We start from the raw sequence: 12170 nt of genomic DNA, 5'->3' as shown, positions 1-12170 counted from the left end.
GCCTGGCACAGCCAAGGAGCACCAGAACAGCCAAAGAGCACCAGAAGTGCCAGTGAGTGCCCGCTGCCCACCCTCCCTTCCCTTAAGAGTGTTTATTTTCTGTAATAAAGGCTGGGGAAGGGGAAGGAATCTCGCAGCGTTTCCCAGGAGGCGCTGCCGTGCAGCACAGCCCCACCGCAGCAGATAAAGTGCATTTTGCAGCAGCTGAAGCCCCACACACGTTTTGCCTGCTCGGGATCAAGGGCCGAGATGCTGGAGATTAAGGCAGCCTGGTAGGAAATCCATCTGGTTTGGTGCATGTGGATCTCCAGGCACAAAGCAGTCTGGACTCAGATGTGAGAGCAGCACAAACAGCCTTGAAATGCTCCCTGCCCTTCCCTCTGCTCATTCTCTACACCTGTGTTTGCTCCTGGCTGTGGTGCCCCATGCCAGGGTGCCCATGGGCACAGTGCCAGCCTAGGCACCCACTGGGCACCCAGGAACAGCTGCAAGGAGCTCCCAGTGCTGTCCCCATGGGCTCTGCAGCCCTCCCTGCTGCTTCCAGCCCCTCATCCTCACTCCTGCAGCTGCATTCCAGCGGGATGGCAAAAGCTCTGCACCCTCAGATGGGGGAAAAGGGGGAAAACAAAAGGGTGGGAATGGGAGTGAAGGGCAGGGGCAGAGAGGGGACAGGGGCAGGGCAGGAGCTGCAGCCCAGCACAAGCCCCTTGCTGGCTTTCCTGCGAGCTCTGCGATGCCGTGGGAGGGAGCTGGCACAGGCGCATTCCGTTTATTTATAGGCATTTCTGTGGCACTCCATTAAACGCTGTGGTGGAGATATTGCAGTGTGAGGAGTATTTAGAGCCGTTTAACACCTCTTAGTCGGCAAAAGCCCATCTAATTCCTGCAGCGAGCTGGGAGAGCGCGCACAGCAAGGGCAGGGGCAGGGAAGACGGCCTCTCAGCCCTGGGAAAGAGACCTTGTGGTCCTTAGTGCACTTGTGGCAGTGCATCCATGAGCCCCATGTGATGCCTTCATGTCAGGGGCTGTGTTCTGCAGCAGGACACACATCCACACCCTGCCCAGCTCCCACGGAGCTGCCTCTCCCCAGCTGCTGCAGGGTGCTCATGGCACAACTGCAGAGGGTGCTGCCCAGCCCCGGCACCCACAGGCCCTGCCTGTGCCATCCCCAGCACCCCCAAGTCCTGCTGAAGGACAGGGCCCGCCCAAGCGAGGGCACAGGAGTCCCTGATGCTCAGGAGAAGCTCAGTCCCAGCCTTCCCTGGGTATCTGTAACTGCTCTGCAGAACCTCCCTGTGCCTTGTCAGGGTGTTGAGGGGCTGAGCCGGTGAACCTCCAGAGCCCAGGAGAGCATCAGAGTTCAAAGGAAAGGCTGCCAAGTGCACATCAAGGTGAGCTCTAATTGCTCACCTCGCTCACGACTGCAGATCCACTGCTGGCCCTGTCGCCCTTGGATGGCTCTGTCCCTGCTCCCCTCTGCTGCAGAGCTTGGCCTGCCCGTCCCCAGACAGGGCACAAGCCATGGGAGCACCCAGAGTGCTGGAGTGGCCACATGGCAAAGGGCCAATGGACCAGGCTGAAACACAGGAGATCCCCCAGCCCTGGGCGATGCCACCGAAGCCCTGCCAGCTGCTGGGGAAGCTCATTCCAGGCTGTCCCAGGGCACTGGAGCTGCATGGCAAGGGGCCCTTTGAGGCTGACACACAGGAGATCCCCCAGCCCTGGGTGATGCCAGCCCTGCCAGCTGCTGGGGAAGCTCATTCCAGGCTGTCCCAGGGCACTGGAGCTGCATGGCAAGGGGCCCTTTGAGGCTGACACACAGGAGATCCCCCAGCCCTGGGTGATGCCAGCCCTGCCAGCTGCTGGGGAAGCTCATTCCAGGCTGTCCCAGGGCACTGGAGCTGCATGGCAAGGGGCCCTTTGAGGCTGACACACAGGAGATCCCCCAGCCCTGGGTGATGCCAGCCCTGCCAGCTGCTGGGGAAGCTCATTCCAGGCTGTCCCAGGGCACTGGAGCTGCATGGCAAGGGGCCCTTTGAGGCTGACACACAGGAGATCCCCCAGCCCTGGGTGATGCCAGCCCTGCCAGCTGCTGGGGAAGCTCATTCCAGGCTGTCCCAGGGCACTGCCCCAGCAGAGGGACCCTGAGCCCGGCAGGGCAGGGTTTGGTTGAGCCCAGCAGCCCCAGTGCCCGCACAGGAGCCGCCCCTTGCTGTGCCCCATGAGGGACCCTCAGAGCCCACCCTGGGGAGCTGGGGCAGCCGGGGCAGGGGCTGGGGGTGCCAGGCTGGCCCTCCCAGCTGCTCCCTCACACCCGGCCCGTGTCGGTTGCAAATGGATGCAATTAAGCCGGTGCTGCGGCCGCCCGTAATTGCTGTTTCCTCAGCCTGGCAGCACGACCCCGGCAGCCCCCATTACACTAATCACTGTCACAGGAACACAATCGCAGCACACACAAAAACCTGGTGTGCTCCGTGCTGAAATACAGCCCTGCCCGAGGCTGGGCCGTGCCATAAATCTGCTCAGCACTTAACACTGCCGGCTAAATGGCCCCGCTTAATTATAGCTCCATAAACAGGGCTTTACGGCAGCACCAGGGCCGTCCAAAATCAATCCTGCTGATGGACAAAGGGATGGACTCTGCTGCCCAGGGGCTGGGCCACCCCTGCTCCCCTCCATCTCCATCCCAGCTCCAGGGAATCTCCATATTCCAAATCCAGGAATCTCCATCCCAGCTCGGGGATCTCCACCCCAGATCCGGGGAATCTCCATATCCCAAATCCAGGAATCTCCATCCCAGCTCGGGAATCTCCACCCAGATCCAGAAATCTCCATCCCAGATCCGGGAATCTCCATCCCAGCTCCAGGGAATCGCCATCCCACTCCTGCTCCCCTCCATCCCAGCTCGAGAATCTCCATCCCGTGCCCATCTCTGGGCCGTGCTCCACCCAGCCTTGGCCTGGCACTGCCACAGAGCCACAGCCAGGGCATTAGCATGGCAACCCACACCTCTCTCTGTCAATTATGCCTCAGTATTTGAGCTCTAACCAGCCTCACATTGAATCAGGGCAAAATCATCAGTATAAAAAGTGCCCGCACCAGCCCTTCAATTCCAGCACTGGGGAAAAAAAAAAAGTTCTACATCTCATAATGGCCTTCTACCCCATAATGAACAGGAAAAATAAATTAGATTCTCAGCTAAGGGTATATTTATACAATTTCATTATGTGCCCATGAGCAAGTCTGGTTTTCACCAAGATAAAAATGAGCTCTCAGCAATGCTCGTGCTAAATAAATGGAGTGATTTAACAGCTTAACAAGGAGTGCGACAGAGGGGATGCAGAACTGTGGCAAAAACGGAAAATAAAAATAAAAATATCCAAATGCTTGTGTTTCCTGCACTGCACTGGCACTGCCAGGTCAGAGCCACCCAGGAGGGAGGAGACAGCAGCGCTGGGATGTGATGTGGGAGCATCCCAGGCTCTGAGCACTCGTATCCCGCCCAAATGAAGCAGCTGGGAGCAGCTCCTGACTGCTCCAGCTCCTGGAGCTCAGTGTCCAAGAGATCCCTGTGAGCCAAAGCCAAACTCCCAGTGCCTCTCCGCGCTGGCAGCCCCTGGGTCCAGCTCACCCTGGCACTGCCACAGCAGCCAGCGATGCCAGGGCCACCAGTGCCAGCTGCCTGCAGGAGCCGGGAAGGTTCTTGTGGCAGCTTTGGGGCTGCAAGGGAATATTTGTAGCCTGGAAGTCGTTCCCAGGCTCTGAAAGCATGGCTCCTCTCCCAGTGCTGCTGGGATATTCCCAATTCCTCCCTCCCTGCCTGCCAGTGGAAGGAACCTCCTGTTACCCAGCTCCCTTCCCCGGCTCCACCTGCACCTTCTGCTGCTGGGGGCTGCAGCACGCGTTCCCCCACCCAGCAATGTCTCACAGACCCAGGAGGGACCTGGCCAGAGTTTGGAAGAGCTCCTCACCCTCCCAAGGTTATCTGCAGCCAGGGAAGGCCCCTCCATCCCACCTCCCAAAACAAGCCCCTCAGCTGTCCCCAGTATCCATCGGGGCTCAGCACCTTCTCCAGCACAGGCAGGCTGATCCCAAACCCATAACCCACACTTGAACAGCTCATCCAGTTAATGGCAGAGCTGCCAGCAGGCAAATCTGTCCCCTCAGCATCAGCAGCAAAGCCAGACTGAAGCAGTTGCCTTTTTTTTTTTTTCCTCTCCTTTCTAAATCAACGGCGAGGCCACGCGGTGGGACCTGGAGAGCAGGAGCCATCTCCAGGACAGAGCTGCTGGCCTGGCTGCCTGTCACAGCTCTGCTGCCACAAGGTGACATTTCCCCATTTCCCCTCCATCCCGCCTGCCCCGGGGAGCCGCTGGATTAACGCTCCGCCGGGGTTTGCAAATCTGCGTGCGGAGTTACGAGCCTGATTCGCGCCAGGGCTCCCCTCCCCTGCTACAGACATTAATCACGGCTGCAAATGCGAGCAGGGGCCGGGCTCAGCGGGCCCAAAGCGCGGCACAGCTGGAGCGGGGCTGAGCCGAACCGGGCCGAGCCGAGCCGAGCCAAACGCTCCCGGCTCCCTGCGCTGCTGCCGGCAGAGCCCGCACCTCCAGCGCCGGGAATTCCTCCTTTCTGTCCCTCTAACATCCAAAACAACCAGATCGTTTTCACCACACCATTTTCCCAGCCCCAAGCAGAGCTGTTTCCCAGGCTGCCGGAATCCTTTACAACCCCCGGAGGATCAGCAAACGATTTTTCACTCATCCCCCTTTGGTTTGGAGAGAAAAAGGATCTGGGCTCAGTCACAATTAGAGCGAACTGCAGGCAGGGAAAGCTGCGGCTCCACTGTGTGACAGGAATGATCTAATCAGGCACCGGGTCAGATGGCCAAAACACAAACCCCTGCAGAGATGATAACGGCTCACTCTGCCCGAGCCGAGCTGGCTGAGAGCGTGGGGCTCCGGAGGCACAGGGAGGGGGGGTGGAGATCACACAGAAACCACAGCACGGGGCTGCAAACCACAGGTGAGGGCCTCTGACTGTGCCTGGCCTTCCTCCTGAGAGGAGGAGGAGGACTCCCACATGTCCCTGCTGAGGCTGGCAAAGCACCTGCCCAGCTGGCAGGGTGGGTCTGTGCCAGCTCCCAGGGATGGAGGAGCAGGGGCAGCTGCTGGAGGACACCCCTGTTCTCTCCTCCTCCCAGCCCCAGAGCTCCCCAGGCAGGCCCAGGGGCTCCAATGCCAACGGAGGGGTCCCACTGCACCACTGGCACCAGAAGGGAAGAATAATTTGCCCTCTCAGGCAACCCTTGCTCTGCCCTTCCCAGGTCCCCTCTGCCCCTCACCCCGAACCAGGGAGCTGCAGGTTCAGTGGGGCTGGACACCACAGATGAGATTGCATCTGTCTGGGTATAAATAATTTACTGCTTGATGGTCAGAGTGAATTTAATTAGTTCTTGTTCTCCTGATAGAATCAGCCCACCGCTGCTAAAGCATTTCACTCCGAATTAGCCTGAGAAGCACTAACAAGGCAGCGCTAATTTTACACACACGACATCCCCCACAGTCTCTGAAAATACAGCTCCACAGAGCAGGGAGCAGCCCCAGGGGGCTGGGAGAGGGGCAGCGTGGGGGATGAACCCGGGCACAGCCTGGCCAGGAGGGATGTGGGGAGCTGGCACCGAGGGGCACCAGCACACAAACCCCATCCCTTCCCCTTCCCTCACTTCTAGCTACCCAGGGATTTGGAGAGGGGGCAAGGGGCAGGAGCCTGTGGCTGGCAGGGCTGGTGCTGCTGCCTGCCAGGTCCCCTCCCTGCCAGCTGAGTGCCCACCTCACCCCCTCCCTGCAGCTCCCAGGGTCACGCCAGGCCGCTGCTGCTGGAATCGCTGCCACAGCCTCGGAGCAGCGGCAGCAGCACACGTCAGCGCTGCAGGGGCTGAGTGCCCGCTCACCTGGAAGGGAGAGCAGGGGGGCAGCTGCGGGAGATGGGCACAGAGCGCTGGGCAGTGCCAGGTGTTGGCACCCCCAGCCCCAAGGGAGGGCCCTGGCACCCCACACTCGGCATGCTGTGCGAGCCCAGGCTGCACACTGACCTCGTCCAAGGTGGAACCAGCCTAGGAGGGGGTCAGGCAGCACCCAAGGCATGGAAGGGGGCAGCAGGGCCCCTGCCCCACTGGCTGCACCACCCCAGACCAAACCCACTGTGTTCCCATGGGCACCCCCGGCACATCCCACCCACCCTCCCTGTGCTCAGCCAGGAGCCCCGGGCTCTGCCCTGAGCACGGAGCCGCCGTGCCCGCAGTGCTTCCAGCTGCTGCCTCCCTGCTCTGACCTCCCCTGTCTCGGCAGGATTTATGGTGCCCGTTAAGGGCCTGCCCGAGCCTCCTCCCGCTGGGCCGAGCTGGCACCATGGCCACACTGAGCCCTGCTGCTGACCCCTGAGCCTGTGCCACACCGAGCCCGTGCCACACCAAGCCGCGCTGGTGACCCCGAGCCCTCTGAGCATCGTGGGGTGACACCCCCACAGCCACATGTGCAGACACACATCCAGGGCATTCCCACCCAAATTGGGATTTTGGGAAATGGGACCGCATGGAAAGGCTCCAACAGAGCAATGCTCCGGGTTGTGCCAGAGGGAACCTGCCTGAGAGGGCCATGGGGGAACTGATGCTGCTGCTGATTGCTGTCCAGAGCAGAGGCACCTCACCACGGGTACCCATCAGCAGCCTGGTGCCATCACTCCTGCTGGCACAGCCACACTCCTGCACACAACAAACCAGCTTGTTTGATTAGCTCTGAGCTGCCAATTCTCACTCAATAAATCACCTGCACAGGTGAGGTGCCCACAGCCCCCGGGCAGAGGCCACCCCTCAGTTCACCCCTGCCCATGGCCACTGGGCACGGGTGCCACAGACAGGGCTCATCCCCAGGGCACAGCAGCACGGGGGCAGCACCATCCCTCCTGCTTCCCTTTTTCCTCCCTCCATGAGCTCATGCTCTGCCCGAGTCACTCTCCCCCAGCAGGAACAGCCCGTCCAACCTCGCCCTCTCTCCTGTTTACGCATAAGCCAGGCTGACAACTCCTCTTCATCACCGTGTCAGAGCCTTCCTCGGCAGCCATGCATCTCAAGCAGGACAGCACCATAAATATTGCACAGGAGGTGTTGCTAATCTAGTTACAGGCTCAGCCTCTCACGCTCTACCATCAGGAAGCCTTGGATTGAAATTGAAGTGTATTAGTATAATTTTATCAGGTTTTATTAAGCCTGGGGTCTCACGTTTTTGATATATAGTTTTAATTAAATTTTAAGTCAAAGAATGCAGTTGTTCATATTTTATCTCGCACGTCGGGAGGAGGCCGTTAATCAGCACGCACCAAAACATCCCTTTGCCCGTGGGGAACAGGAGGAAACTTTGCCAGCAGAGCCCAAGTTCCCTCCCTCGCTCAGAGCCCGGCTGAGCCCCTGCCCAGCTCCAGTCCTTTCCTGTGCCCTGCTGCCCTCCCGTGCCAGCACTCACAGGTGGGAGGAGGGAAAAGCCCCCGGGCTGAGCAGGGAGGAGGGAAGGTGGCACCAGGGCAGCTGGCACAGGGGCGGCTCCCGGCACAGCAGCTGCCCCTGGCGGCAGGAGGGCAGGCAGGGACCCAGGAGCGGGGACAGAGCCAGGGGCTGGCTCCAGCTCCAGGAGGGACCCTCAGCCTCCCCTGAGGGCACTCGGGGCTGAGCCATGCACCAACAGGGATATCTCTCTCCATCCTGGGAAAAGGGAATCCCAGCCCTCGGCTGCGGGCACTGCCAAGCCCACAGAGGGTGCCCAGGGGTACAGCAACCCCTCAGGGATGGCACAGCCGCCCCAGCAGCTGCCAGCTGCACTCCAGAGCCAGGAGCATCACCAGCACGGTGCCCTTCTTTCTGCCAGGAGCAGCGTGGGGACACAAACGCTGAGCTCTGTGCCTTCTGCCAGCAGGAGCAGCAGATGCCACCACAGCTGGCACTGCACTGCCCTCACCTCGTGGCTCCCTGCCCAGGGAGGGCTGTGACTCCCCGGGGACACAAGGCCACAGCGGGGGCACATTGGTCCCAGGTCTTTGGGAAAGGCTGATTCATCCTGGCTGGAAGGAGCTGCAGCACCAGGCAGGGCAGAGGCAGTTCACCCACCCCAGCTGGGCACTGTGGCACATCTGGCTGCAGCTGTGCCTTCCCCATACACAGCTGGGGCAGCACAGCTGCACCCCAGCCCCTGGTGGGGCACAGCAAACCCTCTGCTGGCAGCTCCAGCTGGGCTGGGGTCTCCAGAGAGCTGACCTGGAGCATCAGCACTGCAACAGCGGAGCTGGGGGCACAGGGGCTTTGGGGACACACACAACGCCCCCGCACACGTGTGTGCCACCACTGCCTTAGCTGGGACCGAGGATCCCAGAGGATTCCTGAGCATGGAAACAGCTCAGCCCAGAAACATCTCCAGTCCTGGAGGTTCCCTGGTGTGGAAAGCAGAGGAGCTGAGCACAGACCAATCTCTCCCAGCTGAGATGCTGAAAAAAAACTATCATCAAACTTCCCAAAATGTGCTCAATTACAAACCATGTGTAATGCTATTAGCTTAAAAAAAAACAAGTCTCATCTTTCCCACATGGAGGTCCCCACCTGGAAGAGCAGCAGAAACCACCAAGCACAGAACTACAGGTGACAGGGACAGCCCTGCCAGTGACAGGGACATCACCAGAGCACCCCAGCAGGGCCAGGTGCCCACAGACCATGAGGGCCCCAGGGGGATAAGGGACCAGAGGAGCTCTCCGTGCTCCCCAGCACTGCGCAGCCAGGTCCATCCTGGAGCAGCTGAGGCTCACAGCCCGTGTGACAAAACACAGCAGCGACATCCTTGCAGGAGCAGGGAGGGAATCCCAGGACGAGCAGGAATGGTTCTGCTCATCAGCTGCAAGACTGATAGACTTGGGGGGTGGGGAGCACGCTTTGCGTTTCCTTCCTTCTCCGTTGCAAAGGAACGGGGATTTGGGGTTGGATTTGAACTTCATCCAGAAGAAAATAATTTCGTTCAGAAAGGAAGCAGTTGGATTGCTGAACACACTCACCACACACAACACCCCAGCCCCGAGCCCATCACAGCAAGGCAGCTGCCCACGGGCATCCTGCCACCCACCCTGGCACTGCTGGGGGCTGCGGTGCCACCAGGGCCCTGCGGGTGCCTGTGCCGAGGTTTCAGCTGAATTTGAGCTGGGCAGCAGAGCTCAGTGCGTGCCACCGCGAGGCGAGCATTTATATCCCGGCCGCCGCAGCATCCCTTTGTAACGCACGGAGCCGTACAGGCAGCGCTGTCACTTCAGCCGTGTGTTACAAGTGTTTGATATGGAGATTTTGGCAGTGGGAATGGATGTACCTCGCTGAGAGGTTTATGTAAAATGACAGCTTCTGGAAAATGAAGCACTCAGATATAAAAAAAAAAAAAAAAGAAGAAAAGAAAAGTACAAACAAAAGGGAGGGAGGGGAGGCCTTCACTCTGAGAGGCCAAAGCAGATCTCTCCTCCCCGCTGGCCTCAGCAGCTCCCACCCAGCACAGCAGCGACACAGCACCGACCCCAGCGGCCCGGCTGGGCTGGTTCAGCTCACACACCGGAGCTGCCCCATTTCCATCCCATCCCATCCCATCCCTCCTCCTCGTCTCCCGTTTACAGGCTGTGGCTTTCATCGCCGCTGCGCGGGGGCGGGCGGAGGATGCCCGGGAGGGAGCGCTGCTGTCAGCGGGCCGGGAACCGCTGCGACTGCTGCCCGGGACAGAGACGGGGACACGGCACCCACAGTGCCGGGAACCACTGAGACTGCTGCCCAGGACGGGGACACGGCACCAATAACGCCGGGAACCGCTGAGACCGGGACATGGCATCGACAGAGCTGGGAACGCGCTGCGACTCCTGCCTGGGACAGGGACACGGCACCCACAGATCCGGGCACTGCCTGGGCCCCTCCCCAGGCTGGGACTGCAGGTGCCAACACTCCCGAGCCACAGCTGGGACGGGGGATGCGGCATCCACGGACCTGGTCCCCTGTCACCCTGCTGTGCCAGGGGACGGTGCCGAGTTCCACACCTACCAAAGAGTCAGCACTACTGGCAGACGCTGCAGGTGGAGGCACTGCACGGGGAGCGGATGCAATCCCACCCCCCGACAGACCCAGACCTGTTTCCTGGGGAGCGTTTGCTCCCTCACTGGCTCCCACCACTCTCCTCACCCGATTCCACTGAGGCAGAGATAGGCACCGCAGCAGGGCCATCTCACCCAGCAAGGAACGTGCCAGCAGCACCCAGAGGCTGCACTCTGGCTCATCCTTCCAAAGGCACAGCCAGCTCCCTGCCTTGGCTTTACACCCTCCTCCAGCCCTGTGCCCAGCGGGGGGATCCGTGCCACGGCCAGGGTGGAAGCAATTCCTGCTGCAGCCATAATGATCCATAAAGAAGCTGACTTGTTTCTTACCTCTCTGAAATGAAGGATGGTGATTACCCTCCATCCCAGTCCACAAAGCCTAATCCAAATTGATGGCCTCCCAGAGATTGCTTCTCTTGCCTCTCACGAATCCAATACCCAGCTCCCCTACACACATCGACTCAGGAGCAGAACGTCAGCGTAATTCACGCAGGCTCGGGCTGGAAAGGCCATTTATCCTGCAGGAAAGGCTCCCGGACAAGACATTACATTAACAGCACGTTAGGGAGAGCTGGCAGTGCCAGCCCTGCTCCTCCAGGCCGCAGGCAGCAGGGCAGGAGCTGCTGCAGCCCCTGTCAGGGACCCCTGTGCAAGGTGTGGAGGAGCAGCAGAGCCGGGCACGGCTCCCGCTCGCTATAAATATCCTGGAGCAGGACTGACAACAAAGGCAGCAGCTGAGGCAGCACCGTGCACGCCAGCAGCACAGCACAGCCACGCAGGGAGCTGCCCTGCCTGTCCCCACGCCCCCGGGGACCTGGGGGAAAACCCTGTGATGTCCCATCCTGGGCAGGACCCTGGCACACGTCTGCCTGTCCCCCTGGCACAGCGGGTCCTGGAGGAGCCCCAGCAGCAGGGCAGGCAGTGGGGGAGCCTCAGCCACGGGCCCGGGACACAAACCCTGGGGATGGCAGGGGCGTCCCTGGAGCACCAGGCTCGGGATCCACTTCACTGAGAGCCTCTGCTGACCTTGGGCATCGCTGAGCAGGAGCCCCGGGACCCCCGGCTGGGCACTGAGGGCACCCCCAGCCCAGCTGGGCACCGAGGGCTCCCACAGCCCAGCGTCACACCCCCCGTGCCTGCCCTGCCTCTGCTGCCCCGATCTCGTCGCGCTGCAGCGCAGGTGTGCGCGGGGCCCCGCGGGAGAGCCGGCTCTCTAATTACACTGATAACAGCAAATGATGACAACAGACCACCGCGGGGACCGGCGGGGCCGCTGCCGCTCCCGCAGCGCGGCTCCGGCCCTGGGCAGCCCTGGGGATGCGGCCGCGGAGAGAAAAACAGGAGAGAGAAGGAGGCAGGGAGGGAGGGGAGCGGGGTCTCTTCACCCACTGCCTACTCCAGCCTTTCTTCATCCCCAGCACCGCACTCGCTGCTCCCTGCACACCCAGAGAGGCTCTATCCATCGAGATGGGCAGGAGGGAGGGAAACGCGCCCTGGGCAGGGTGAGGCCAAAGCCATGGCAACATCTGTCCTGGGGGGCACCCCTGGGAGCCCCCACCTGCATGTGCAGGGGGCACCGGGAGCCCTCACCTGCATGTGCAGGGCACCCTGGGCACACAGCACCCACAGCCAGCACCAGGGCAGGGGCTCCACGGAGCCGGCGCAGGGAGGGACGCCCATCCCGGGCCCGGCACGGCCCCAGCACGCCCCGCAGCCCCGGGGAATGTCTGCGGAGCAGCTGGCAGAGGCTGCCGAGCCGGGGGAGCCCTGACTCACCGGCTGCCATCGCTCCCCCCGCCGCAGGTGGGCGGCTGCGCCAGGAGCGCTGAGCGGGGATGCGCAGGGGGGGCTGCGGGAGGGGATCCCCCAGAACGAGGAAAACAAACCCAAACCCCGGCGATATTCACGGAGCCAGCACCGTGCCCGGCCAGCAGGGGGATCCCGAGCAAAGCAGGAGGATCCCAGTGCTGCTCCCGTCCCTCATCCTCCCCAAAATTCCTCTTGAACCAGATGTG

General features: G+C 61.3%; 1 protein-coding gene across 4 annotated transcripts in view; it reads right to left on the bottom strand.

Annotated features, from left to right (window-relative positions):
- RBFOX3 (RNA binding fox-1 homolog 3) overlaps positions 1-12170 on the bottom strand; it is a 121564-nt gene that overhangs the window by 71884 nt on the left and 37510 nt on the right. The gene's annotated exons all lie outside the window — the stretch shown is intronic.

The sequence above is a fragment of the Ammospiza caudacuta genome, chromosome 19, assembly GCF_027887145.1.
Source record: "Ammospiza caudacuta isolate bAmmCau1 chromosome 19, bAmmCau1.pri, whole genome shotgun sequence".
Taxonomy (NCBI): domain Eukaryota; kingdom Metazoa; phylum Chordata; class Aves; order Passeriformes; family Passerellidae; genus Ammospiza; species Ammospiza caudacuta.
The sequence above is the reverse complement of the archived record's forward strand: the minus strand, read 5'-3'. Positions and strand labels throughout refer to the sequence as shown.